The sequence below is a fragment of the Mirounga leonina genome, unplaced genomic scaffold (genome assembly GCF_011800145.1).
Source record: "Mirounga leonina isolate KUSES-001 unplaced genomic scaffold, KU_Mleo_1.0 Mir_115, whole genome shotgun sequence".
Lineage (NCBI taxonomy): Eukaryota > Metazoa > Chordata > Mammalia > Carnivora > Phocidae > Mirounga > Mirounga leonina.
Window position 1 is genome coordinate 55,475,497 of NW_023270268.1, and position 27,700 is coordinate 55,503,196.

Genomic DNA, 27,700 nt, shown 5'->3' on the forward strand with positions numbered 1-27,700 from the left:
CTGTGAGTTACCACATAAGGGGCAAATGTCTTTGTTAGGCTTTCAGCCTACACATCATTAAATATGTAACAGACGCACATCCTAATCACTGACCAATCACCTTATTCTTTCAAAATGTGTTGATTGCTGATTGATCAGAGAACATCTATTAATCAGTTCTTACATACAGACAATGAAGGATGCATTTGGGTTGCTTTCTTGTTCCCAGTGATAAGCCCATCTGGCTTTTTACAAGATTGCATAATCAGTAAAGAAAATCAGCCAACAAAAGCAAAAGTGCAGCCCCATCCATCCCCAACCCCCTCCCAAAAAATGTGATAATGCTGAAAGTGAAATTCAAATCAAATGCAGATGATACTGTACAAGAAATAGCTGACTTTGGGGATGTTGGCATTGCTACCATTGCAGACAGTCGATTTGCAGCAGGAAGAACTTAGTGAAGGTAAATTTACTTACCTAAATGAGGAAAATGGTTGCGATAAAAAGGATGAAGGTATTCCAGAGGAAGCACCATTGGCAATTAACTTCACAGTAAAGGAAATTATGGGTATATTTCACAACATTTAAGAGCTCAAAGGATAAAATGGTGGAAGCCCATCCAAAATTTTGGAAAAGAGTATGACAATTCTTCCAGTCTTTGAAAAGATTATTTCTTGGTATTTTAGGTTCTGTACCAAGAGAAAGGCAAGTACTGTTCAAACTTTTCTTGATAAATCACACAAAATAAAACATTAATTCTCAGTGTTTTTAATATTTTAAATTATAGTGTGCTAATAGGTATTAGCTATACTATATCTTTTTCATTTCTCTATGAATTTATGACCAAATATAAGAAAGCTTTAACAATTTAATTCCAAATTTTAAAGATCACAAAACAAAGTGAAGATTGCCTGCACTTTTGTTCCCTGTTAGGCTTCTGAGTGGAAAATTTGGATGAGAAGGGATGGTGCAAATATTTTATTCTTTAAGAATCATAGATCATATGTCATATTTTCCTTCAGAGAGACTAATTAAAGCTACTATAAAAACAAAATTAAAAACACTTATTTTTTTTATTTTCTTTAAAGATTTGATTTATTTGAGGAGGGGCACACAGAGAGATGCAGACTCCCCACTGAGGAGAGAGCCCCATGTGGGGCTTGATCCCAGGACCCTGAGATCATGACCTGAGCTGAAGGCAGATGCTCAACCGACTGAGTCACCCAGGTGTTCCCCAAAAACACTTCTTTTAGATTTGTATAGACTGAATTGGTTTCCTATGGTCATTAAATAGTTATTTAGTGTGTGTTATGGAGCTATATAAAACATTTTAATGAAAATTATATTTTTTCTTTGGTTTGAGAATGAAGCATTATTATCAAGAATGTTTTTGATGATTAAAATGGAAATAATCTCTTTTTGTAATGTTTTTTTTTTTTTGACAGCGTGTAATTTCTAGACTTTATTTTACGTTAAGTAATTAAATAAAATCTAATAGAAAACTCAAGTTCTAATTGGTGGCCAGGTCTCAGTGCCCATGGACTTTGGGTATTTATCCAGGTAGGACTGATTTACATGGCAAAGTCCACCAGTGCCATAACTATTAAAAATAAAAATAAATATGTAAATTCAGAAGAACAATCTTTTCTACTATATCAATTAGATTTTGTAATTATTCACAAATGTAAAATAGTACCCATTTAATTTTCATTCTTATTACAATTAATTTATCTTCATTCTTCATTTTTACTTGAGAGTAGTGTAAATAAGTGCTATTTTTGTAAAATAGGCAGCCCTTCCAAAAATACCATAATTGATAAAATGTAATGTGTTGCCTGATCTACCCACTTAATATAATTGGCTATATATTAGAAAGACATTAGTTAGAGAGGATAAATGGATGTACATCTTTATCACAAATCATATGGAAGTTATATTACAATCCTACAGAAGACAGACACAGTATAGACATATGTGTTTTCCATGAACATGATAGAAGACATAAAGTTATAATTTGAGAAAAGTATCCTGAAATTAAAAAAATATATGTACGTATTGATAGGTTATTCTATGTATAAGATAGATAGATTGACTAACATTGAGAAGTATCTTGTTATTGATGGTAAATTAAGGAGAATTCTATAGAAACAAGAAAAAACCACCATGGGAATATAAAAGCAGGTGACCTCTGAATGGAAAGTTCTGTTTGTGTTTATAATACACTATAGCGACATTTAATGGTATACAATAATAAGGCTGTGTCTACCACATCCTCAGAAAGCATGTTATAGAAATCTTACAACTTTTCAAACTTTCCCTCAAACATAAAGGCTACAGAAAATATTTTCAAATATAAGAATTTAGGCAACATAATTCTCATAATTTTTTCTCAGATATTACAAATGATCAATTTGTCACCAACTTACAAAGGAATAGAAATATAGCGATAAAATAATAGGGAATGAATACTGAATGTACTTAACTGAAGAACTATACTTGTGGAAAATATGGTTTCAGAACAGAATTCATCTGCTATATACTATAAAGGACACTGTTAGGCCAATTAACAAAAGTCAAGTGGTAGCATACCAGTTTCCCTGTATTTCAAAACAAAAGGTCAAAATAGAGTTATAAAATGTAATTTATGAAATATATTCAAGAGTACCAGAGGTTTCAAAGGCAACAATGAAAGAACTAATAATAGTATAACCAACTAAAATTAAGTGTTGGCGGTGAGGATGAGGAGACTAAAAGGGAGGATACCAAATTTTTTATTCTAGATATATAAAATTTATAATCATAAGGTATTATAAAGGTAACCAATACCATTCTCTATGGTGGCTGAATCAGTTTACAATCCCACCAACAGTGCACAAGGATTCCATTTTCTCCACATCCTCACCAATGCTTGTTCTTTCTTCATGATAGCCATTTCTGTAGGTGAAGTGATATCTCATTGTGGTTTTGATTTACATTTCGCCGATGATTAGCAATGTTGAGCACCTTTTCATGTGCCTCTTGGCTATTTGGACATCTTCTTTGGAAAAAAATGTATATTTAGTTTCTCTGCCCATTTTTAAATTGGATTATTTGTGGGTTTTTGTTACTGAGTTGATGAGTTCTTTATAAATTTTGGATATTAACCCCTTATCTGGTATATGGTTTGACAATATTTTTCTCCCATTTGTGTGGCTGCCTTTTCATTTTGTTGATTGTTTTGCAGTGCAGAGCTTTTAAGTTTGATGTAGTCCCACTTGTTGATCTCTTTTGTCATCTGTGGTTTTTGGTGTCATATTAAATCACTGCCAAGACCACTGTTGAGGCACTTCCTACATTTTCTTCTATGTTTATGTACAAGGCCTTATGTTTAAGTCTTTGATTCAGTTTGAGTTAATCTTTGTGAATGTTGTAAAATAGAGGTCCAATTTCATTTTCTGCCTGTGGTTATCCAGTCTTCCGGCATCATTTGTTGAAGAAACTATCCTTTCCCCATTGGATGTTCCTGGCTCTCTTATCAAATCCTAACTGACTATATATGTGGGAATTTACTTCTGGGCTCTCTGTTCTGTTCTCTTGGTCTGTGTGTCTATTTTTATGCCAGTACCATGCTGTTTTAATTATAGCTTTGTAATATAATTTGGATTTTGAAAATATGGTGTCTCTGGTTTTGTTCTTTTTTTCTCATGACTGCTTTGGGTATTCAGGCTCCTTTGTGGATCCATACAAATTTTAGGATTTTTTTTTTATTTCTGTGAAAAATGCCATTAGAATTTTGATAAGGATTCGGTTGAATCTATAGATGGCTTTAGGTAGTTTGGACATTTTAACAGTATTAGCTGTTGCAATCCATGAAAAAGGTATCTTTCCATTCGTGTCCTCAATTTCTTTTAGGGATTTTGCTGTTTTCATTGCACATCTCTCTCTCTCTTTTTTTTTAAGATTTTATTTATTTATTTGAGAGAGAGAGACAGAGCAACAGAGAGCACAGAGGGAGATGCAGGCTCCGAGCAGGGAGCCTGATGTGGGGCCCCATCCCAGGACCCTGGGATCATGACCTGAGCTGAAGGCAGACAACTGACTAAGCCACCCAGGTACCCTTATCTCTTATTTTCTTGGTTAAATTTATTCCCAGGTATTTTATTGATGCTATTATTAATGAGATAATTTTTTCTCAGATATTTCATTGTTAGTGTATATAAATGCAATGATTTCTGCATATTAACTTTGTGTCCTGAAACTTTACTGAATTCATTGATTAGATCTAGCAATTTTTTAGTTGTCTTTAGGATTTTAAATATATAAAATCATATTATCAGCAAATAGCAACAATTTTACTTCTTCCTTTCCAATTTGGATGCCTTTTATTTTGTTGCCTGATTGCTTTAGTTAGAACTTGTAGTATTATGTTGGATAAAAGTGTGAGAGTGAACAATCTTATGATCATTATGTTAAAGAAAAAGTTTTCAATTTGAGTGTATAATGTTAGCTCTGAGTTTGTCATATATGGTCCTTATTATATTGAGGTATATTCTTTATTACTCAGTATGTTGAAAGTGTTTATAATGAAGTGATGTTGTATTTTGTCAAATGCTTTTTTTGCATATTAAGATAGTTATGATTTTTATCTTTCATTCTATTAATGTTGTATATCACATTTATTGACTTGTATATATTGAACCACCTTTGTCTTCCAAGGAAAATCCCATTTGGTCATAGGGTAAAATCATCTTACCAAGTTCTTTGAACTTAGTTTGCTACTGTCTTGTTGAATGATTTTTACTTCTATCTTCATGAAGGATATTGGTCTCTAGTTTTCTTGCAGTGTCCTTATCTGGCTCTGCTATCAGGGTAATGCTGGCTTTTTAAAAATAAGTTTGGAAGTCTTCCCTTAAATTTTTTGGAAGAGTTTGGGAAGGTTGGCATTAATCTTTAAATGTTTAGTAGTGATCTCCCATGAAGCCATCTGGTCCTTGTGTTTTCTCTGTTGGGAAGTTTTTGATTACTGATTCAGTCTCTGCTTCTTATTAGTCTGTTCAGACTTGATATTTATTCCTGGTTCTGTCTTGGTCAGTTGTATGATCCTAGAAAATTATTTATTGTAGGTTATCTAATTTGTTGTCATAGAATTATTCATAGTAGTCTCTTATAATCCTCTGTATTTATGTAGTGTCAGTTACTATTTCTCCTCTTTCATTTCTGATTTTGAATCTTTTTGTTCTAGTCTCACTAAAGCTTTGTCAATTTTGTTTATCTTTTTGAAAAGCCAGTTCTTAGTCCTGGTGATCTTTTTAATTGTTTTCCTGGTCTCAATTTCACTTATTTTCACTCTCATATTTTTTTTTTCTTCTAACTTTGATTATTAAAAAAAAATATTTCTTATAGGTTATCTAATTTGTTGCCATAGAATTGTCACAGTAGTCTCCCTTTCTGGTTACTTGAAGCATAAATTTAGGTTATTTGCAATCTTTCTAATTTCTTAATATATATATTTATTACTGTAAATTCCCCCCTCAGAACAGTTTTTGCAGTGTCTCGTAGGTTTTGGTAAGGTGGTTTCTTTCTTTCTTTTTTTGTTTTTGTTTTTGTTTTTGCTTTTGTTTTCCCCCGTGTTCATTTGTTTTGAGATACTCTTTGATTTCCCTATTATTTGTTCTTTGATTCATTATTCAGGAATGTGTTGTTTAGTTTTCCCATATTTGAAGATTTTCCAACTTTCCTCATGCATGTTGTTGATAGCTAGTTTCATACCACTGTGGTCAGAAAAGATACTTGGTAGGATTTCAGTCTCCTTAAATTTTCTAAGACTTGTTTTGTGTCCTATAATATGATCTGTCCTTAAGAATTTTCCATGTATAGTTGATTTGTTGCTGTTGGATAGAATGTTCTATGGATGTCTGTTAGGTCCATTTGGTCTAAGGTGTGGTTCGAGTTCATTGTTTCTTTGTTGATTTTTCTGTCTAGATGATATATCTATTGTTGAAAGTGGGGTATTGAAGTTTCCTAAGATTATTGTAATATTGTTTATTTCTCCCTTCATATCTGTTAGTATTTGTGTAATGCACCTGGGTACTCCAGTGTTGGGTGCATACATATTTATAATTGTTGCATCTTGATTGATTTATCCTTTTATCATTATGTATAGTGAACTTCCTTGTCTCTTGTTGTTTCTAGCTAAAGTCTATTTTATCTGATGGAGTATAGTTATTCCTGCTTTCTTTTTGTTTCTACTTGCATGGAGTATTTTTTTTTCCCTATATCTTCATTTTGAGTCTATATGAGTCATTAAATATGAAATGGGTCCTTGGAAGCAGCATATAATTGTTTTGTTTTTCTAAATCCAGCCATTCTGTGTCTTCTGATTGGTGATTTCAACCTATTTACATGTAGAGTAATTATGTAAATGTGTAAGGTCTTATGATTGCCAATTTATTAATTGCTTTCTAGTTGTTTTGTTTTTTTCATGATTCTTTTTCCCTCTCTTTCATCATACTTTCATAAATTGGTTATTTTTCTTGATGGTATGCTCAATATCTCCTTTGCTTTTTATGGATCTACTCTAAGTTTTTGCTTTGTGATTAACATGTGACTTACGTAAACTGTCAATAAAACAGTCAATTTTAGGGAGATAGTAACTTATTTTTGCATGCCTTTAAGGTCCCATCCTTTTACACTATTATTGTCACAATTTATCTCATGTCATATATTCATTAACATTTATAGTTGCTATATTTTTTGACTCAATTTTCCTTTTCACTTAGAGTGGTTAACACCATCCTAATATAGAGGTATAGTTTTTTAAATCTGTATTTTTTTTACCCTTACCAGTGTGTTGTGTATTTTCATATATTTCTATAATGCTAATTAATGTCTTCATTACAGCTTGAAGAACTCATTTCAGCATTTCTTGCAAGGTAGGTCTAGTGGTGATGAACTCCCTCAGCTTTTGTTGGTCTCAGAAAGTCTTTACTTCTCCTAAACATTTGAAGGATAACTTGCCAGATAAAGTATTCTTGGCTGGCAATTTTTATCTTTCAACACTTTGAATATGTCATTATACCTTTTCCTAAAGAGTTTCTACAGAGAAATCAGCTGATAGCTAACAGGGCTTCCTTTGCAGATTACATTCTTTTTTGTCCTTGGCTGCCTTTAAGATTCTTTATCATTGATTTTTGATCATTTAATTATAAAGTATCTTGGAGAAGGTCTTTTTGCATTGAAATGATAGAGTGTTATATTAGCTTCATGGACTTGTATGTTCAAATCTTTCCCCATGTTTGGGAAGTTCTCTGCCATTATTTCTTCAGTTAAGTTCTCTGCCCCCCTTCTACTTCTTTTTATCCTTCTAGAATCTCAATTATTCTGTTATTTATTTTTCTGGTGGTATCCAACAGCTCTCATAGGCTTTCCTCACTCTTTTACCTACCTCTCTTCTGTTATTTCTGTATTCCTATTCTCTAAGTCATTTCTTCTTTCTTCTTTCTGGTCTGCCCTGCTTCAGATGCTCTCCATTGTATTCTTTATCTCATTTATTGAATTCTTCAGATTCAGAATTTGTTTGATTCATTTTTATTTCAATGTCTTTGGTAAAGAGCTCTCTCTTTTCATAAACTTTATTCCTGATTTCATTGAATTGTCTTAGTCTTCTGTAGTTTGTTGAATTTTTCATAAGTATTTGATTTCTTTATCTGTTAGATTTAATATTTTATGCCTTTGATCTTGGCTTCTGGAGGATTATTTTCTTTTTGTGATAACATATTTCCTTGGCTTTTTATATTGCTTGTAGTTATGTGTTTCTACTTTTGCATTTGAAGTAGCAGACACCTCCTTAATTTAGCTTTTATGCCATATTTGTTTCTTACAATACACCAGGCTGGCTATTAGAAACCTCTTTTGTTTTCCAAAAAGTGGCACTGTAGCTTGAGTTTGTGGTTTCTTCCTTGCCTACCCCCCATTGCCTTTCTGAGCATGCTCCCTATTACCAGAGCTTCCTCTTGTGGCAACACTGGAGGACATGCACAAGGAGGTAGTAGCAGAGTGAGGAGAGGTGTGGATCTAGCACTTGGTTTGTTGGGGATGTCCATGCCCTGGTAGAGAAATCCCAAAAGATGGTATTCCCAGAGGTTCATGGGTAAACTTTCTCCTGAGCACAGTGCCTTCAAGTCCATTTGAAATTCTTACTGTTTCTTTCCCTATATCCTCCCTCCTTTCAACCACAGAGCTCCCACTTCAGTCCACTGTGTGCTGGTGGAGAGAAGGGGGTTTCTCCAGCCATGTCTGGGGCAGCTGGAATCTCTGTGCTCTCTCTAACTACCCTCTTCTTGCCTTGTGGGAGAAGTCATCTCTGCCATATAAGTCAGCCCCAATCAATACCTCCTTGGGGATGAGGCAGCAGTGAGAAAGTTTCTCTTATCACTTCCACTGCAACTACAAACTTGTATTTTTCTTTCACTCTCTTTTTTTTTTTTTCCTCTAATGGTGTGCTGGAGTCTTTTTTTAAGAGTTGGTCTTGAGCAAGTTCTCTCTTTTGGGTGAGTGCCTGCCCAATTCAGCACTAACTCAATTCTTACGTAACAGTCAGGAGAGGTCAGGCAGTCTTGCTGGCTCCTTTGTTTTCACAACCCATATAGAGATTTGACTATTTCCTACCTGCTTCACTAGTAGGCAAGTCTCCTTCTGGGTCTGTTGGAGCAAGGTGCAAACTCTGAAAATTTCCACAAAGGTGCTCTTGTTAGTGTATGCATGTTTAATTCATTGATTATAAAGAGCATTAAAAGGAAAAATGTTTTATATTGCCATATTGCTGATGTCATTCCAAATTAGACTTGTAAATAATAAGGGTGAATGGTTATGAGGGGATAGAAAATAAAACTGGTAATTTCAGCACAAAACTGAAAACAATAAAAAGAAATGCAAATTCTAGAATTTAAACTGTAACCATGGCTATTTAGGACTAAATGTATGGATTTATTAGTTTAGAAAAAATTAGAATTAAACTGCAGAAAACAGGAAAAAATATGTATACTAGCATGGATAATGGGAAGTAAAGGAATAAATACAGGGAATAAAACCAATAAATACAAAAGAGGGCATAAGAGTCATAGAAGATGAGATAAATAGGTCTAACATATGAATATAATTAGAATTCCCAGAGAACTGGGGTGCCTGGGTGGCTCAGTTGTTAAGCATCTGCCTTCCGCTCAGGTCATGATCCCTGGGATAGAGCCCCTCATCGGGCTCCCTGCTCCGCGGGAAGCCTGCTTCTCCCTCTCCCACTCCCCCTGCTTGTGTTCCCTCTCTCACTGTGTCTCTCTCTGTCAAATAAATAGGTGAAATCTTAAAAAAAAAAAAAAAAAAAGAATTCCCAGAGAGCCAAGACTCTATTGAAAAGCAAGTTAGGAGGGTTTACTCTGTCAGAAAACAAGATATTTTTTTTAAAGCTGTAGTAATTAAAGGAATGTGTGGTATGGCACAAGGAGAATCTGTTATATCACTGGAAAAGAAAGTGAAATGAATTCAGAAACGCTCATATATGACACTTGAATGGTGATTAAAATGATACAGTACATTAGTGGAGAAAGGACAGACTTCAAAAAAAAAAAAGAAACTGAGTCACCAGGATATACATATTTTTAAATGCATTATGAATGTAAAATATCTCAACCATATATAAAAATCAATTCTGTATGGATTGTGTATCTAAATGTAAAAGAGAACACTACAAAGCTTATGCAAGATAAAAGGAAATATATCTCCATGATATCTGGCAAAGAAATTCTTTTTTTTTTTTTAAGATTTATTTATTTCAGAGAGAGCAGCCATGAGTGGGAGGGGCAAAAGAAGAGGGGGAGAGAATCTCAAGCTGACTCCATGCTGAGTATGGAACCCGACATGCAGGGCTCAATCCCATGACCATGAGCCAAAACCAAGAGTCAGATGCTTAACAAACTGTGCCATCCAGGCTCCCCTGCCTAGTAAATTCTTAAAAAGATCCACTCCCCACTCACCTGCCCCCCCCCCCAAAAAGCCTAATCAAGAAGGAAAGAGCTGATATTTGGAACTGTATTAACATAAGGACTTTTGTTAATCAGTAGATGCTAGAGAGTAAAAAGACAAGATATTGAGTCATATGGTCTTTAGATTATATATCAACAAAGAAATGCTATTTATATTATCTAAAGAACGCTTATAAATACAAACACCCAAATTAAAAAAAAAAAAAAAGGTAGCAACTTGAACACTTCACATGGAAGATGTCTAAGAGGATAATAGCCATGTTTAAGGATAATCAAATTATTAGTATGGAAATGCAAATTAAAACCACAGTATTATTTTGGTACTATCCATTCACTGGAGGGGCTGTAATGAAAAAGATAACACCAAGTGGTAGGGAAGCTATAGAGCAATTGACGCTCCCATACACTGCTGGTATAAGGACAATCACTAAAGTTGAACACATGTATTCCTTATGACACAGCAATTGCACTTCTAAGTGATACCCAAAAGAAATGGGTGCACATTCGTACCCAAATACATGTACAAGAATATTACTCGCAACAGTATAATAGCTCTAAGTTGAAACCACCAAAACATCAACAGTAGAATGGCCTATGCATATGGGGAAATATCTTAGAGAAAAATACATGCATGAACTGCTTAGGCAGCAACATGAGTCTCTCAAATTTCTAAATTAAAAGAACATGATACAAAAAAATACCTACTATTTGATTTCACTTAGTTTTGCCTGTTCTTAAATTTTGTATAATCTGTGGTTTTAGAGATCAGTATAGTGGTCACCACTAGAGTGGAAAGATGGGATGTTGATTGGAAAGGAGCACAATTAGGGAATAAGTTTCTGGAGTACTAGAAGTGCCTGATTCTTATTCTAGCTGGTAGTTGTATGGGTTTGTTCACTTTTGAATAAATCATGGGGCTGGAAATTTTTGCTTTGTACATCGTTCTGTATGTTTTCTCTCAAAATATACAACATGATTCAAAATGTGAACTGAGAAAAATAAAGTATTTGAGTAAAAAAGACTTTTCTAAAAAAATAATCAGAACAAAAATATATTTGACTATATAAGCATTAAATTTTTGAACAGTAAAAATGCCAATATTAAAGTCAAAACAGGTGAAAACATGCAAAACATATGTGACACATATAACAAATATTTGGTTTTCTTAACACTGTATATAAAGGTAAAGGTTGTTGAGCTTTTTCACAAACATTCAGATTTTTATATAATTCTGGTTATTCATAATAATTCAAAGATTTAAAACAGTTAATTTCTTCTCATTTTTTTTAGGAAAGGAAATAAGATTCAAAGATGTTTAAGGAATTTTCAGGGTTCAGGAGACGGTATGTGACAAAAGCCGGGTTTCAAACACCTATCTTCAAATTATATAGTGTCTTTCATACCAGTCTTTCTAGCATTTTAATGTGAGTTGAATGATTTGGGGAATTTTGTTAAAACTCAGATTTTAATTTGCCAAGGCTGGAGTAGGGTCTGAGATTCTGCATTTCTTATGAGCTCCAGATGATGCTGATAATGTCCCATGCACCACAGTTGGAGTAGCAAGATTGCTCAGGACCTCCGTGTTATCCACAGTGTGCCACAAATTTGGTTGGGACATTTGGAAGTACAAAGACAAAACACACTGTTTTTATCCTTATAGAGCTGAAAACCTGGAAAGAAATGAAATTATAGGGCGCCTGGGTGGCTCAGTTGGTTAAGTGACTGCCTTCAGCTCAGGTCATGATCCTGGAGTCCCCGGATCGAGTCCCGCATGGGGCTCCCTGCTCAGCGGGAGTCTGCTTCTCCCTCTCCCGCTCCCCCCTCTCGTGCTCACTCTCTCTCTCTCTCTCTCAAATAAATAAGTAAAATCTTTAAAAAAAAAAGAAATTATAAAGAGCTGAAATATGATTCAACATTCTGCTGGTAATATAAAAAACGAGTCCCCCAAAGTAACCACCACACATTTTTGGTAACAAGGTGAAGAACTTAGCAGCTTTGCTTTGTGAACTTCCCTAGAGTAAAATCGTAATAGGATCATTGTGTACAAATAGGAAATATATATAAAATCACTTGGGTGTGCAGCTCTTGTAAACTATCTTTACAGCAGAGTGGTGCCACTCTGTGAACACTGATATATTTAAGGCTTTTAGTTTTTAATAAACAATGCAATCTGCTACATCATAAGATGTGACTGATTTGCATAAGTTTATCATTATCTGTTGAGGACTCAACCTCATTTTCAAATGTTTGAACAAGCTCATATTATAAGTAAACATTAAAAATCTAATCTGCTGGTAATAGATTTTCCCAAATAAACACATTTCAGCTATAATCAAGGGTTTATGGATATCTTACATTTCTATAATCTGAATTTTAGTCTAATTTTGTGAAGCTCATTACTGAAAAGTGGATGGTTTGCTGATTTGTACTATCAAGAGTTTTCTTAGGAGATATCTCACATCCTTGTGTGTAGTATCTAGTTATAATCTGATCTAAGAAGCCTAATATTTTAATTAGTAAAAAGCTTTAGTCGTTCTCAAAAAACAATGCAGACTACTTTTATGACAATTTTTTAAATAACTAGCAGGTATAGCTGATTTTTCTAGTATTCTATATACAATTTGGAAAATAAAATATCTATAGGAAGAAAATGAAAATTATGAAAATATGGAACTCAGTGATGAAACTAAATATTTTCAACATAGGATAAAAGATAACTATTGCTCAGATATTTAGAAAAATAATTTTGTGGAGAATAAATTCATTTTATTAACATCACAGATGATTTAGTGGTATTTTTATAAAACAACACCAACATCTTTTAAAGTTTTAATAGTTGTAAAGAAGTTGCTTGCATTCAACACAATTTGAAGATCACGATCTTTGAAAAGTATTTAAAACATGGCAGATAATTAAATGAAGAAATGAAGGAAGTTCAAAGTTAAACATATACCTATGAAACAAACATATGCTAGTGAGTAAATGACATTGACATTTCCTGAAACTTAATGACCTAAATGAATGTAAACCAGAAGTAATTTTCTGAGAAAATATTTTAACTATATTCACTATGGAAATAATACAGGATCCTCATGGTTATGGCATCTTTTTATCAACTAAAAGTACCATAAAACTAGGGAAATTCGAAGTATGGTTGTAAATAATAAGATGACAATTGTTTTGAATAAAATCAGCATAAAGAATAGTTAAAATATGGTCCTGTTTATTTTCATATTTTACTGACCCCAACCCATACTTTGTATTATAGTCAATAAAATTTATTTACAAACATAATAGCACATTGCTTGTTTATAATAGCTTTAAAATAAATTTGTAGAAAGAGTAAATGAATGAATGTCATAATCAACCATATTTACTGAGTGTCTCCGTGTCTGTCAGACACATGTCAGGTGGTTGAGATGTTGTCATGAACATGGCAGACAAGGTCCTTGTCCTCATGGAGTCCACCGTCTGCCCAGGTAGACACAGTAATTAAATCCAAGTAGTAAAGGTAAAAATAAAATCAAGGTACTAGAAGAGTTTATATTATAGAGGGATAAGTATTTGCAAGGATAACTACTTAATCTTGGGCTCAGAAAAATAATTTTCAGCGGAGAACTAAAGAAAAATAGGCACTAATTAGGTGTAAGGACAGATGCTCTAGGGCAGAGAAAACTGTAATGGTAGGTCCTCAAAAGGATATATTGTGTTAAGGGAAATGCAGGAAATCCAACATAAAGGTCAAAAGAGAGATCTGCCTGAAGCAAGAATAATGAGCAAGGGCCAATCATTTGTGCTCCAAGAAATAGGAAAGCTTAGAAGGATTCTGAGCAGAGAGAGGACATGGCCAGACCTCTGTGTTTAAAACTCTCTCTGATGAAAGTGAAAAGAACAGAGTGGAAATGGATATAAGCATTCTCATATTTACAGCGAGAAACAAGGATAGTATATGGATATGGTAGCAGTGAAGGTGGAGATAAATGCACAGTTTTGGAGAAAGAAGGAAAAGTAGTGGATAATGGGGCAATTTATTGAAATTAGAACTACTGCAGAAGGAGTAGACTTAGAAAGTAGATCACAAGTTGAATTTTGAGCACTTAGGGTTTGAGATGAATGCAAAACATGCAAGTGCAGATTTCAAGAAGATAAAGGACATATTTCAGTCTGGAGTCCTGAGAACCAGGAAGGAAATACTACAGTGGTATATCTGGGACATTGAATACATGGCCATAAAAGGGATTGAGATTGCCAAGAAAAAGAAGGTAGAGTGAGCACAGAAGAGGTCAAGGACAGATCCCATTTACTCATTTGCTTGATGGACAGAGAAAGAGTAGACAAAGATACCTTAAAAATCTATCTCGGGCACCAATTAAGCTGAGAAACTCAAGAAATCTCAGATTCCTACATTAGTTAGAGTCACTGTATATGATTGTGTAGTTTATGCATTGCATATTGACTTTCATTTATTTTCATTCACCAAGTTCATGTTCCTGGTTAGGGGGTCTTTCAGACAAAGAAATGTGCTTTTTGCAATGTGTCTACAGGGAGGACTTTTTGTCATTTATACATTGATGTAGTATGTGCTAGTCACCATCATTGGTCTAATGTTGCTATCTCAAGGCTAAAAAAACCACTGTGCTTTGTGCATAAGTGGGATGTATAGCTAATTCCCACATTTAGAGGTAACTCTTTAAAGTGTCACAAAATTATGAAAATAAAAAAATATACTTAGGAAAAGTATAAATGAGTCCATCTTCACAATTAAATTTAACATATCAGGTACTTTTCTAAAGCCACTATTCCACAGATAAGGGAAAACTGGGGAGATTATAAGAATTGAAGGAAAAAGCTAATGGTAAAGTTGCAAAAAAATATGCTTTAAAAAAAGGAATTTTCAACATTTCTGATGAGTTTTACATTAAACTCTATTCCATAGTTTGGGTACTATCCATCCACTAAAGTGGTCACAGTTCACATGTGTAAGAACTTGAAGCCTGTGATTAATCATCCAATTTTTCTAAAATTTTAATTCCAGTGTAGTTAACATACAGTGTTATATTCATTTCAAGTGTATGATATAGTGATTTAACAATTCCATATATTACTTAGTGCTCATCAAGCTAACTGTACTCTCAATGCCCTTGACCTATTTCACACTTCCACACCCACTTCCCTTCTGGTAACCATCTGTTTGTTCTCTGTAGTTAAGAGTCTGTTTCTTGGTTTGTCTCTCTCTCTTTTTATTTTTTTTCTTCATTTCTTTCTTGAATTGGTATTTGTCTTTTCAGCTTATTTCACTTAGCATAATACTCTCTAGATCCATCCATGTTGTTGCAATGGCAATATTTCATTGTTTTTTTATGGCTGAGTAATAGTCCATTGTGTGTGTGTGTGTGTATATATATACACACACACGACTTATCCATTCATCAGTCAATGGACACTTGGGCTGTTTCTATAGTTTGGCTATTAGAGATAATGCTGCTATAAACATCAGAATGCATATGCCCTTTCGAATCCTTATTTTTGTATCTTTTGGGTAAGGACTAGTAGTACAATTGCTGGATCATAAAGTAGTTCTACTTTTAAATTTTTGAAGAACCTCCATACTGTTTTCCAGAGTGACTTCACCAGTTTGCATTCCCATCAACAGTGCAAGGGGGCTCCCCTTTCTCTTCATCCTCACCAACACCTGTTTGTTTTTTGTGTCATTGATTTTAGCCATTCTGACATGTGTGAAATAATATCTCATTATGGTTTTGATTTGCATTTCCTTGATGATGAGTGATGTTGAGCATCTTTTCTTGTGTCTGTGGGCCATCTGTATGTCTTCTTTGGAGGAAATGTCTGTTCATGTCTTCTATTTTTTAATTGGATTATTCTTTTGGTGTTGAGTTTGATAGGTTCTTTTTAGATTTGGGATTCTAACCCTTTATCAGATATGTCATTTGAAAATATCTTCTCCCATTCAGTAGGTTGTCTTTTAGTTTTGTTGGTCATGCCCTTTGATGTGAAGTTTTACTCTGATGTAGTTCCAATAAGTATTTTTGCTTTTGTTTCTCTTATCTCAGGAGATCTATCTAGAAAAATGTTGTTATGGCCAATGTCAGAGAAATAACCACCTGAGCTCTCTCCTAGGATTTTTTATGGTTCCAGGTCTCATATTTATGTCTTTAATTCACTTTGAGTTTATTTTAGTGTATGGTGTAAGAAAGTGGTCCAGTTTCATTCTTTTGCATGTAGCTGTCCAGTTTTCTCAACACAATTTGTTAAGAGGCTGTCTCTTCCCACTGTATATTCTTGCCTCTTTTGTTGAAGATGAATTGATCATATAATTGTGGGTTTGTTTCTGGGCTTTCTATTATGTTCCATTGATCTGTATGTGTATTTTTGTGCCAGTATCATATACTGTTTTGATTACTACAGCTTTTTTTTAAATTACTTTTATTTTTTTTAATTTAAATTCAATAGCCAACCAACATATAGTACATCATTAATTTTTGATGTAGTGTTCAATGATTCATTAGTTGTGTATAACACCCAGGGCTCATCACTACAGTTTTGCAATATAACTTTCTGGAATTGATACCTCCAGTTTGTTTGTTTGTTTGTTTCATGATTATGTTGGCTATTTAGGGTATTTTGTGGTTCCATAAAAATGTTAAGGTTATTTGTTCTAGTTCTGTGAAAAATGCTTTTGGTATTTTGATAGGGATAGCATTAAATATGTAGATTGCTTTGGGTACAATAGACATTTTAACAATATTCATTCAATCCATGAGCATGGAATGTCTTTCACTCTGTGTCATCTTCCATTTTTTTATAAATGTTTTAGAATATAGGCCTTTCAATCATCTAATGTTTTCTATCCCAAATTATGCTAGACAAACTTTCTTATATCTCAGCTTATAACTGCAAATGTGAGAGAAAAACTTGGTGAGGGATGAAGAGGGGAATCCAGTATTTTGTCACCTCAGAAGTTTATGTAGGAGTACATAGGCATGATGTTCTGAAACTGGTTAATAGGAAATATTGAACTCATTTTGAACTAGGGGCCCAAGTATAACTAACATAAAATTATACTGCAAGCTCATGGATTTCCATGTATTCCAGTATAATCATCTGAGAAATTTGGATGATAATCTCATTAACTTTTCCTTTAGACTTTATACATTTAAAAAAAAAAACAGTAAAAACAGAATTTGAACAGTATATTTTTCAGAAAGGGGAGCATAAACCTGAAGATCTTTATATTTATGTTAAATATAGTAATGATCCTCCAGATTAAAACCCTGCTAATTTTTTGCAATTGTCTAAACCATGTTGTAATACTTAAATTTACCAATTTAAAATGGAGCATGACTAAATCTTTCCAATTACTTTTATTCCAATTAAACCAGAGGATATTGAATCTTTTATTTAAAATGGCCGAGAAGAAAGTCAGCACAATAGTAATAACATGTTTGAGGAAACGGAGCAGTAAGGAAGTTTTATGTGTGTTACTAACATGTTTCCATATATTACTCCAGTATTCCATCTCCAAGCACAAGTAAAACACTGAGAATGTCTTCTGAACAATTTCTAAACACTTTGTTTTCCTCATAAAGTACTTTCATCAGAAGATGGCAGTAAAATCTCATAATCCATAATGTTTACAAGCCTTTCCAACAGTGTAATCAAATTGTTTAGAATATTTATAAAAATCTATTTCATTCTTACTTAAACTTCTAATCTGTTGAAATGCTGTTTGGATGAATAATGCAACAACACACTGATTTTTGAAGGCAGTGGGATGAGAGACACTTTATGATTTGAACAACTCCTCAGCAAAAATAAACAATTTATTTGAGCCTTTTAATTAGTGAAAATGGATGTACAACATTCTAAAGTTTTTTTTTTTTAATTTTCTTAGAGAAGTACTTTGAAAAATTACTACAATGTAGATTCTTTTAAAAACAAGTTCATTTGAAAGTACGTAAACATTTTTGAATATGAAGTTAGGTCCAATAACTACTCAATGTATTTTCTCTGAAGAACAAGTAAAACTACATATTTTACTTTCTGAATTTAAAAAAATGGGAAAAATGACATTCTGTGGAGAATATAAACATCTTTTTGATTTTTAAATTATCTAGTTGTTAGCTCTAACTCAATCTATTTTAATAGTACCTCTTCTATGATATTTAATATGCTAGCAGTGAGCTACACTTGAGCATAAAGAAAAGTTGGCCTGATGAGATTACTGTAATAGTGAAAGCATATAATGAAGAAATATGTGATAACCATATAATGAAAATTCCTATACTCCAAGCTCTGGGATTTGAACTTCATGCTCAAAATATTATACTCTTTGGGGTCCCTGGGTGGCTCAGTCAGTTAAGCATCTGCCTTCGGCTCAGGTCATGATCCCAGGGTCCTGGGATCGAGCCCTGCCTTGGGCTCCTGCTCAGTGGGAAGCCTGCTTCTCCCTCTGCCTGCCGCTTCCCCTGCTTGTGTTCCCTCTCTCGCTGTGTCTGTCTCTGTCAAATAAATAAATAAAATCTTAAAAAAATATATTATACTCTAGAAAGCCACATTATATTTTTAAGATATATTATCAGTATCTTGTCAGTTCCCTACAAATCGTATATGGTATAATGGTTATTTACCTATTTTCTATGCATATCGATTGTATATCATTATTTACATATCATCATTCAGCTCTTCCCTCACCCTAGTGGATCTGCTCATACAAAGGTCATTTCCAGACTCCCTTTTTGGTGGACTTCCTCTTCGAATTTGAGCACGGAGCACTGGCACAAATGACTGGGCAATGGAAAGGGGTAAGGGAGCTGGTTTAGTGTCCCCAGGCTCCAGCTTCATTCTGCTTCAGCCTCAACCCAGCTAGCCATGCATGCTGAAGTCATCTCAGTGGTGTGAGAAGCTGACATACAGGGCTGGGCCCTTTTGGGGTCTGCACCTCAGCCTCAGTGGCTTCTGCTGGCAGCCACACATTAGCTACATGTGCCTCATGTAAAAGCATAAGCACCTCTCCCTTCTCTTCTCCAGTTCTGGTGGTTTTAGCTGTTTCCTGCTGTTACTAAACCTGAGATTCCTTGACATATTTTGTTGCTTCTTTCTGTTTCCAACATCTGTGTAATCAATTCCTTGTATTAAATTGTCTCTGTTTGAAATACCTATCATTGTTTCCATTCCCCTGAATGGATTCCTATTACCTGATAGAATACAATTAAAACCCAGCAAGAACCCAATTGCAAGAAGGAAAGATTGTCCCTAGTTTGTGTTGTCTTATTTATTGCTACTTGGTTCAGGTACATGATCTTTAAAACCATCCCATTTATTTTGTACCACAAGAAAAATTCCATTAGAGAGAGTAATACTATAAATAACATGTCCATATAATAGTGTTTTTTACTTATAAGCTCACAGTTCATACTCTAAAATTCATAGTCTTGTAGAGAAATACTCTGATGTTTGAAAAAACGATTTTTAGAGAAACGGTTGTTTTCACGTTCCATGACTGTCTGAATGCATGCATATGCCTAGTCAGGGATTGGCATATCTTGAGACTTAGACTTTGTTCAATTACTTTCTGTAGGATAAAAATGGAAGTTGGTGTGGTTTAGAGTTCAGGCATTATAAATAATCTCTGCTTTCTGAAAAAAAAAATACAGTTCCTGCCTTAGAATCCAGTTAGTCAAGCAAAAATTATATCTATGGGAAATGACAAAAACAGACTTTAGTACAAGTAAGTAGGTGACACATATGGTTTAAAGTGATTTTACAGAGTGTTCCAATAGCTAAAATAACAATAGACTAGGACTTTACAAGGTACAATATTTGGAAATCATGAGGCAAACAATCTGCATTAAAGAAGCATGTCAGACAGTATAAGAGAAATACTGAAGAATAGGTCCCTAAAAAAAAAAAAAAAAAAAGAATAGGTCCCTAATCCACTTAAGAGGAACTGATAAGAGCAAGGCCAAGTCCTAGGAATAGGAAGAGCCAGACAGTTTGCCAGGCAGTTTATAAAGCTTTTGACCAAATAATTGAGGCCAAGGCAATAGAAGGCATTTGGTCCTCAGATCATACAGAAACCTATTTCTCAAAAGGGTATGCAGATTTAGGTATGATAGGATTCCGAGCCACAGTTTACATTCACCCTAAGATCTAGAAGTAGGACCTGCAGAAACAGCAGTTTGCTCCAGCTTTCAAGAGAAGGAGAGGTTAGGAAATAGGTTGGAGAAAAGGGGATTTTTATTTTAAATCAAATTAAACTATAAAAAATAACCCTGGGATAGTGTAGTACAAAGAAGTTCAGGATGAGCCTCACTTTTATCCGACTCATAACTTTAAATACTGTGCATTCTATTGTGATTAATTCCTACCAAATTTGGTTTACGTTTGCCTAAACAAGTCAAGCAGTAACACATTAGGAGGACTAGTCTTAGGAGTATTTTTCTTTTATTTGTTTTTAAATGCCAAGGGTCTATCAGCAACTCTTTTATTTAAATAGGATATGTATTTAATCCTAACAACTGCCAAAATTTAATTTCCCAGAGAATTTCAAAATATTCTTCATAATGATCCATCTATGGACTGAATGTAATTTTAGTAAATTTTCTTTTTCCTTTCTGGTAAGGAAGAACTATTTGTTTTTTGTTTTTTGTTTTGTTTTGTTTTGTTTTGTTTGTACATGAGATCTAAAAGAAACATTTAGGACATATAGGTATTGGAGGAATTCAAATAGTTGCAGAAAATAAGCGATCAAAATTAAATGTATTCATTTTATGTATATTGTACTTAATGTTGTCTTTAAATAGATTATTCTTGCTATATTAAAAAAGGTTAAATCTCAAAGAGAAAAAGTGATTTTTAAGAGATATGGTTGTTTTGCTTTTTGAATTAAGAAACTACATTTAATTTAAAATGATTTAAGTGTCATCTTAGGTGTGGTCACAGTAACATATTTCAAATCCCACACATTGAGGGTAATGTACAAAAATTATAACTAGGTCTTCATCTGACATACACAATAGCTTGAGATAGAGCAGGTAATTAGTAAAATGGCAACAGATTATTGTAATTTTGAAAATGTGTCTCTTTTTATATAGCATTTTTAAAATTTGCTAATGTTTGGGGCCAATAAAGCTTGTTTCTAAGGTAACTTCCTCCAGGAAAAAAATAAACACATGAGTTAAAGTAAGGCATTTTAAACTAAGCAGCCCCTGCTGATTTACTGATTCCATTATTCCATAAATATTTCCAAAACTCTTTTCAGTTCTAGCAATTGGGTCCCTTAACATCAATTTCCTGCTCATGAAGAATATTCCCTTGGTTTATAGCTTGTATCTCAGTGCATACATAGGGAACTGTCAAGTAGGAATATTGCCTTACTTCTAGAGTGATGGTGGGCAAAGGGGGCTGAGTGATGTTGAAGTTCCTGTAGATGTAGATTCAAACCCTCTGACTTTCTCTTCCATCCTGGCCGTGGGCACAGTTATTAAATGGAACCTCTCCTCTACCCTGCCCTATTGTATTATTTCCAGGGTTTCTTGGAACTTAAGTTTGTTTTAGTGTCTTTTTTTTTGTTTGTTTTTCTGGAATAAATTCTTTTTTAAAAAATATTGTCTTTCAGAAACTGCCTCTGTTAAATAAACTTTTGAATCTAGCTTCTCTGAAATTTTCTTGATTAGTTTGGCTGTGTATAAAGTTCTGTGTTCAGAATTAATTATTTTTCCAGGGGCACCTGGGTGGCTCAGTCAGTTAAGTGGCTGCCTTCAGCTTAGGTCCTGATCTTCAGGTCCTGGGATCAAGCCCCTGCATCAGACTCCCTGCTCAGCAGGGAGTCGGCTTCTCCCTCTGCCCCTCCCCCCACTCCTGGGCTTTCTTGTGCTGTCTCTCAAATAAATAAATAATATCTTAAAGAATTATTTTTATGTAACTTCAGAGGCATTCAATATTCTTTTAGCATTCTGTATTTTTAGAGATAAATTTGGTTTGCATTCCTTTGAGGGTGAAGTTCATTTGTTTCTCATCTCACCTACTGAGATCATAAGCATGTACCTCTTTGTTTTAATTCTTTCAACAAGTGTGCTTAAGTTTGAGAGCATCTATATATCTCTCTATCCCTTTAAGACTATTACTAAGAATTTAAAACATTTTAACCTCTTTCCTAAATTATTTTTATTTCAGTTTCAATAATCCTAATTGTTTATTTTGATTCCTTATTTTTGTGTTGTGTATTTCAAATATCTAGAGATTTCTGCTTCTTTTATTTTTAACAAAGTAGGTATCTGGTATGGGTATTTTCTGCTGTTATAGATGTAGTTGGGTTCTTAAAATATCCCTTACTCCTGGATGGAAAGTCATATGCTGTGCTGCAGTTGTAGCTGAGGTGCTTTCACTGGCTGTGACCCTCCCCCATCACACACACACACACACTCAAACACACCTCCTATTTTTCCTACTCTGCTTTATTTTCTCAATATGACTTATCCGTGTATGCAATATAAACTGTATCTATTTGTTTATTGGCTTACCCTCCCACCCCTGTCCACCATGTACACTTCATAATTTATGGGATTTGTCTCTGTTTGATTCGTTTCTGTATCCCCATTATCTAGAAGACTTCTCAAACCAAATAGTCCTAGGGTGAATTAATGAATAACCAGTAATCAAGCATCCTCATCCCCTGTGCAGCAACATGCAGAGGAACTCTGTGAAGTATCAATACCCAAAAGATGTCCCTGATCTCTCCAGGCTTTTTTTTTTTTTTTTTTTTTTTTTTTTTGCAATTGTGAAGGCCAAACAGAACAATTGATTTTGCCTGGAAGTCAAATTCCATGCATGGATGGACAGGGCTGTCAAGTGGCAGAGCTAATAAACAGACATTCCGTAGAGGAAAAAATGCTTCAGCTTCCTGTCCTATATTCTTACCTACCCTCTGTCCTCACTAATTCCTAATTTGTAGCCTCTGAGGCTTCTGCAGAAAGACTGGCTTCCACTTCTGCTTTAGGCCCCTTCTGAGACTATGGCTTCTGTTTGTTGTTATCACTGGAAACTCGTCATCCCATTTTGCTGTTGACTTTTTCATTCTTCCTTCTGGTTTTCTTTGTCCTCCTTTGTGGATCTTTACAGGGTAGAGGAGACCAATCTATATGCTCTGTCTACAGTTTGACTTGGAAGCCCAGTGCTTGTTTGTTGGTTGATTTGGTTAGATTTTAGCCCTTCAAGGTAGCCTAAGGGAGAAAATGATCCAAGTACAGAGTATGACTTATTTAGTAGGTTAATATAGCATGAGAGGGATAAAGAACTCTAACTAAATCACCAAATTCAGAATGTACCTGGTAATGTGTTATTTTTCATACATTAGTGGCCTATAGGATTTTACTAGTGATACATAGATAGCTGTAGAGCCATCCTCCATCGAAATGGACTTGCAGAGCTAAGGAGCTTTATATTAAGGCAGAATGACATTCCTGTCTGGAAGTAGTTCAGGAGAGAGGCTGATTCACAAATGCTGGCCTATTTTTATAATTATTTGAGGTATTTTAAAAATTATATTCAATTACAAAATGTTTTTCATTATCAAGTTTTCTAGGTAAAAGAGATTTAGAGAAAGAGAAAATTCTAAAAGAGCCACACATTTTGTTTTCTTCATTTGCCTAATTTAACAACAAGAAGACAAGATGTAGTCCTAATTTCCTTCAGACACCACTCAGAGTGAGAGCATAAGAAAAATCATTCAAGTCATAAAAAATTAGCTGACCTGTCTTTTTTAACATAGAGACTTCTAAAAGAATTCTGTTTCTCTCAAGCACACCCTGATTCCTTTCTTTTGCTATATCAACAAAAAAGTTGAAAGGTGACAGTGTCTCCTGTTGACAAGTGTCTTGCTGGCTCATATTTAATATTTTATTTGGGGGATTTTGTTTTTTCAATCTATCACTCAGGAAGAGGCGATAATGGTCTAGAGCATGATTTCAAATGAGTCTCTGAGCTTCCTGATCTATATTACAAGAAAATACTTGAATCACTCCTAATAAGGATAAAAAATAGGGGTCATTCATTGCACTTAAAACATGCTAATGATAATAATTTCATTATCCTAATGAACATGTCAGTGTTTATTATACACACCCCATAGATGAAGAACCTAACATTTTTGAAGGGTTAAGTAATTTTTCAAATGTCACCTTATAAGTGGATGATCTGGAATTTGAACACTGCTGGGTGTGAGTCCAAAGTAATTGCTCTACATTGCTGTATCTTCAATTTCCTGGTAGGAGAAATATTAACCATCTCAATGTATGAGAAGTTATGTTATCTCTCAATATATGAGAGAACCACTGAGAGAGAGAACTACAACGTATGGGGGAGAAGTTAATCCTTTCAAATATGTCTCCTGATAGACATCCTAGAAGTGATATTGACAGAATTGTTAAACAATTATCTTTTCAAATGCTGCCATTATAAGCTTCAGTATTGTCACAAGCTATAATGTTTCCCATATCTTAAGGGAAAAAAAAAATTTCTGTTAATGGATTTACTAATCAACTTTGTTGATTATTCCTTCAAAGCTCTAGAGGAGATTCCTTTAATTAAAATTGAGGACCAGGTATTTTACATTCAGACCTTTCTGTAATGATTAATAAGTGCCACATATAATATTTGCAGGCTCATCAGTTAACAATACTTTCATTATTAAACTGTATTTGTGACACATTTGGGCTGGAGCCCCAAATTTAGTTCTAGAAAGTTTCTTGCTAATTCTAACATTATGAATTTTCCTTTTTCTCAGTGATCATAGTGACAGGCATTGGAAAATGCCATTCCATTGATCTCTGAGCTCCCTTTCGTTGAAGGGGACCTCCTTCACCTTCTCCTTCCTTGAATCCTTAGTTGGTTTTCTTAATGTTCAGTGAAAAAAACTAAGCCATGCCTATTCCTTCAAAACTGTGTATTATAGGAGAAGAGCATTAGGCTAGGAATTGGGAGGATGGGCTTTAAAGTCAGACATTGCCACATTTTAATGGGGGTATAAAATGGTAATTAAAAGATCCATGTCACAGGATTGCTATGAGGATTAAAAGAGGTAAAAATGTTGGGCATAATATATAGGAGACATTAAATGAATCGTAATTTTCTTGCTTAAGTGGGCTTAATTAGCAAGTAGGCATTAGACAAGGATTATATGTTTATCAAACAGCAAATAAAAGCAACAACAAAGGGCAAAAGATTTTCTTTTCAATCATGAACTACGTTGCAACATGTGGGATGCTTCATTTTATGTAAATAATATTCACCTCAGAGTCTTCAGAATTATGACAATCACTCAAAGTCAGATTCACTCTAATTTTGAAATTAATTGCAGTTCATGCCTTGAGCACGTTAACACCATGAGCTCATTGGATTTAAAGTTATTTTCTAAGTTTATATTCTGGCCCTACTTTCTCAACTTCTTATTCACACCTTACTCCCTTCTAATCTAATTTCTGCCCACACATACCATTGAAATTTTAACTCCAAGTTTACTACCAATCTCATAGTCTCTAAATCCAAGGAATATTTTTCATTTATTATGTTATTTAATCTCTCAACATTGGGATAGGCAATCCATCATAGGCCTTGGTATGCAGTGAATGTGTTCTTTCAAAATGTGTATGTTTTAGACCTAATGCCCAGTGTGATGATATTCAGAGATGGGGCCTTTGGGAGGTATTTTAGATGAGGTCCTGAGAAATGGGGTCCATATAATAATTAGTTATATTATATATATTATAACTTATAAAAGTTAGTGCTTTTATAAGAAGAGACACTGAAGAGCTTGTTCTCTTTGTCTCTATCTCTGTGTGTCTCCTTCTCTTCCACTGTCCCTCTCCCCTCCCCCAACCCTATCCTCACCCACATGACATATGAAAACATGGTAAAAAGGCAGCTATCTGCAATTAAGGAAGAGAGGCCTCACCAAACCCACCATGCTGGCACCCTGATCTCAGACTTTGATCCTCTGGAATTCTGAGAAGATTAATTTCCGTGTTTAAGCTACTTAGTCTATGACATTTTATTATGGCCTTGAGTGACTCTGCATGCCCTTGACAACTATACAGGGCTCTGACCACTCTACGCTTTTCCTTCGTCAGTGTGTGTTTGCAGCAAGAAAACTTGAGGGAAGAGATCATTTTCCCTCTGGGACAAAGAGAATACTTGCTTATCATTTGCTATACAATAGCATGTCCCCCAAACTTCATGTCATGCAGCTGCAGTGCAAAACTTATGGAAGTACAGCATCCTTCTGGACCTGTTGGCATCATCATGGTGGGACTTAGGGGCAGAGGGAACTGATGCCAAGAGCATAATAGATTGCCTAGCAGCACACTAGTATCATCTCTCAGGCTCTTTATCATGGACTTAACTCCCTGTCATTGGAGAGTGTCCCCATGGTGATGCATTTGCCACTCTGAAAGTTGATGTTCTACTCTCCTTTGTTGAACACACCCAGAATGTAGTTCCACCCTCATTCTCTTGGTGACTCCTGAAATACATTCAGCAGGTATAGCAGCTACTTTGTTGTCTGATAACTTTCTTCCTTTAGCCAGCACTTCCCCAGGGAATTTGCAGAACAACTACTATTAAGTGAATTTAGCCAGGTCATAGGATACAAGGTTAATACACAGAAACCAATTATAATCTCCTCTGCAGAGTAAGTAAACTGTTTCTACAGAGGACTAGTAGTCTGTACTTCAGATTTAGCAGACCACATGTGTCTGTCCATACTCAGCTCTGTTGTTGTAACATGAAAGTGGCCATAGACAATGTGTAAATGAATGAAAGTGGCTGTGCTCTATGAAACTTACTTACAAAAACAGACTGCAGACCAGACTCAACCAATGGGCTGTAGTTTGGCAACCCCATTATATAACATGAACATTGATAGAAGACTTGGTATTGTGTCTGATTTATTTTTTTTTATTTTTATTTTTTAAAGATTTTATTTATTTATTTGACAGAGAGAGACACAGCGAGAGAGGGAATACAAGCAGGGGGAATGGGAGAGGGAGAAGCAGGCTTCCCGCGGAGCAGAGAGCCCGATGCGGGACTCGATCCCAGGACCCTGGGATCATGACCTGAGCCGAAGGCAGACGCTTAACGACTGAGCCACCCAGGCGCCCCTGTGTCTGATTTATTTAGGTATCTTTTAATTTCTTTTACCTATTTTCTATAGTTTTCAACACAGAGATATTGCACATCTTTTGGAACTCAATGTTTTCTGATACTATTATAAATAGAATTATTTTTCCTAATTCATTTTCTAATTGTTTATATAGAAATATTGATTTCTGTATATTAACCTTGTATCTGCAAACTAAGTTCCTATTAGTTCAAGTATTTTTTTATTATTATGTTAATCACCATACATTACATCATTAGTTTTTGATGTAGTGTTCCATGATTCATTGTTTGCGTATAACACCCAGTGCTCCATGCAGAACGTGCCCTCCTTAATACCCATCACCAGGCTAACCCCTCCTCCCACGCCCCTCCCCTCTAGAACCCTCAGTTTGTTTTTCAGAGTCCATCGTCTCTCATGGTTCATCTCCCCCTCCGATTTCCCCCCCCTTCATTCTTCCCCTCCTGCTTTCTTCTTCCCCTCCTGCTTTCTTCTTCTTCTTCTTCTTCTTCTTCTTCTTCTTCTTCTTCTTCTT

At 34.6% G+C, this 27,700-nt stretch overlaps 1 pseudogene; it reads left to right on the plus strand.

Moving 5' to 3' along the window:
* The first annotated feature begins 384 nt into the window (after nucleotides 1–384).
* Nucleotides 385–27,700, plus strand: part of LOC117999484 — an 83,959-nt pseudogene continuing 56,643 nt past the window's right edge.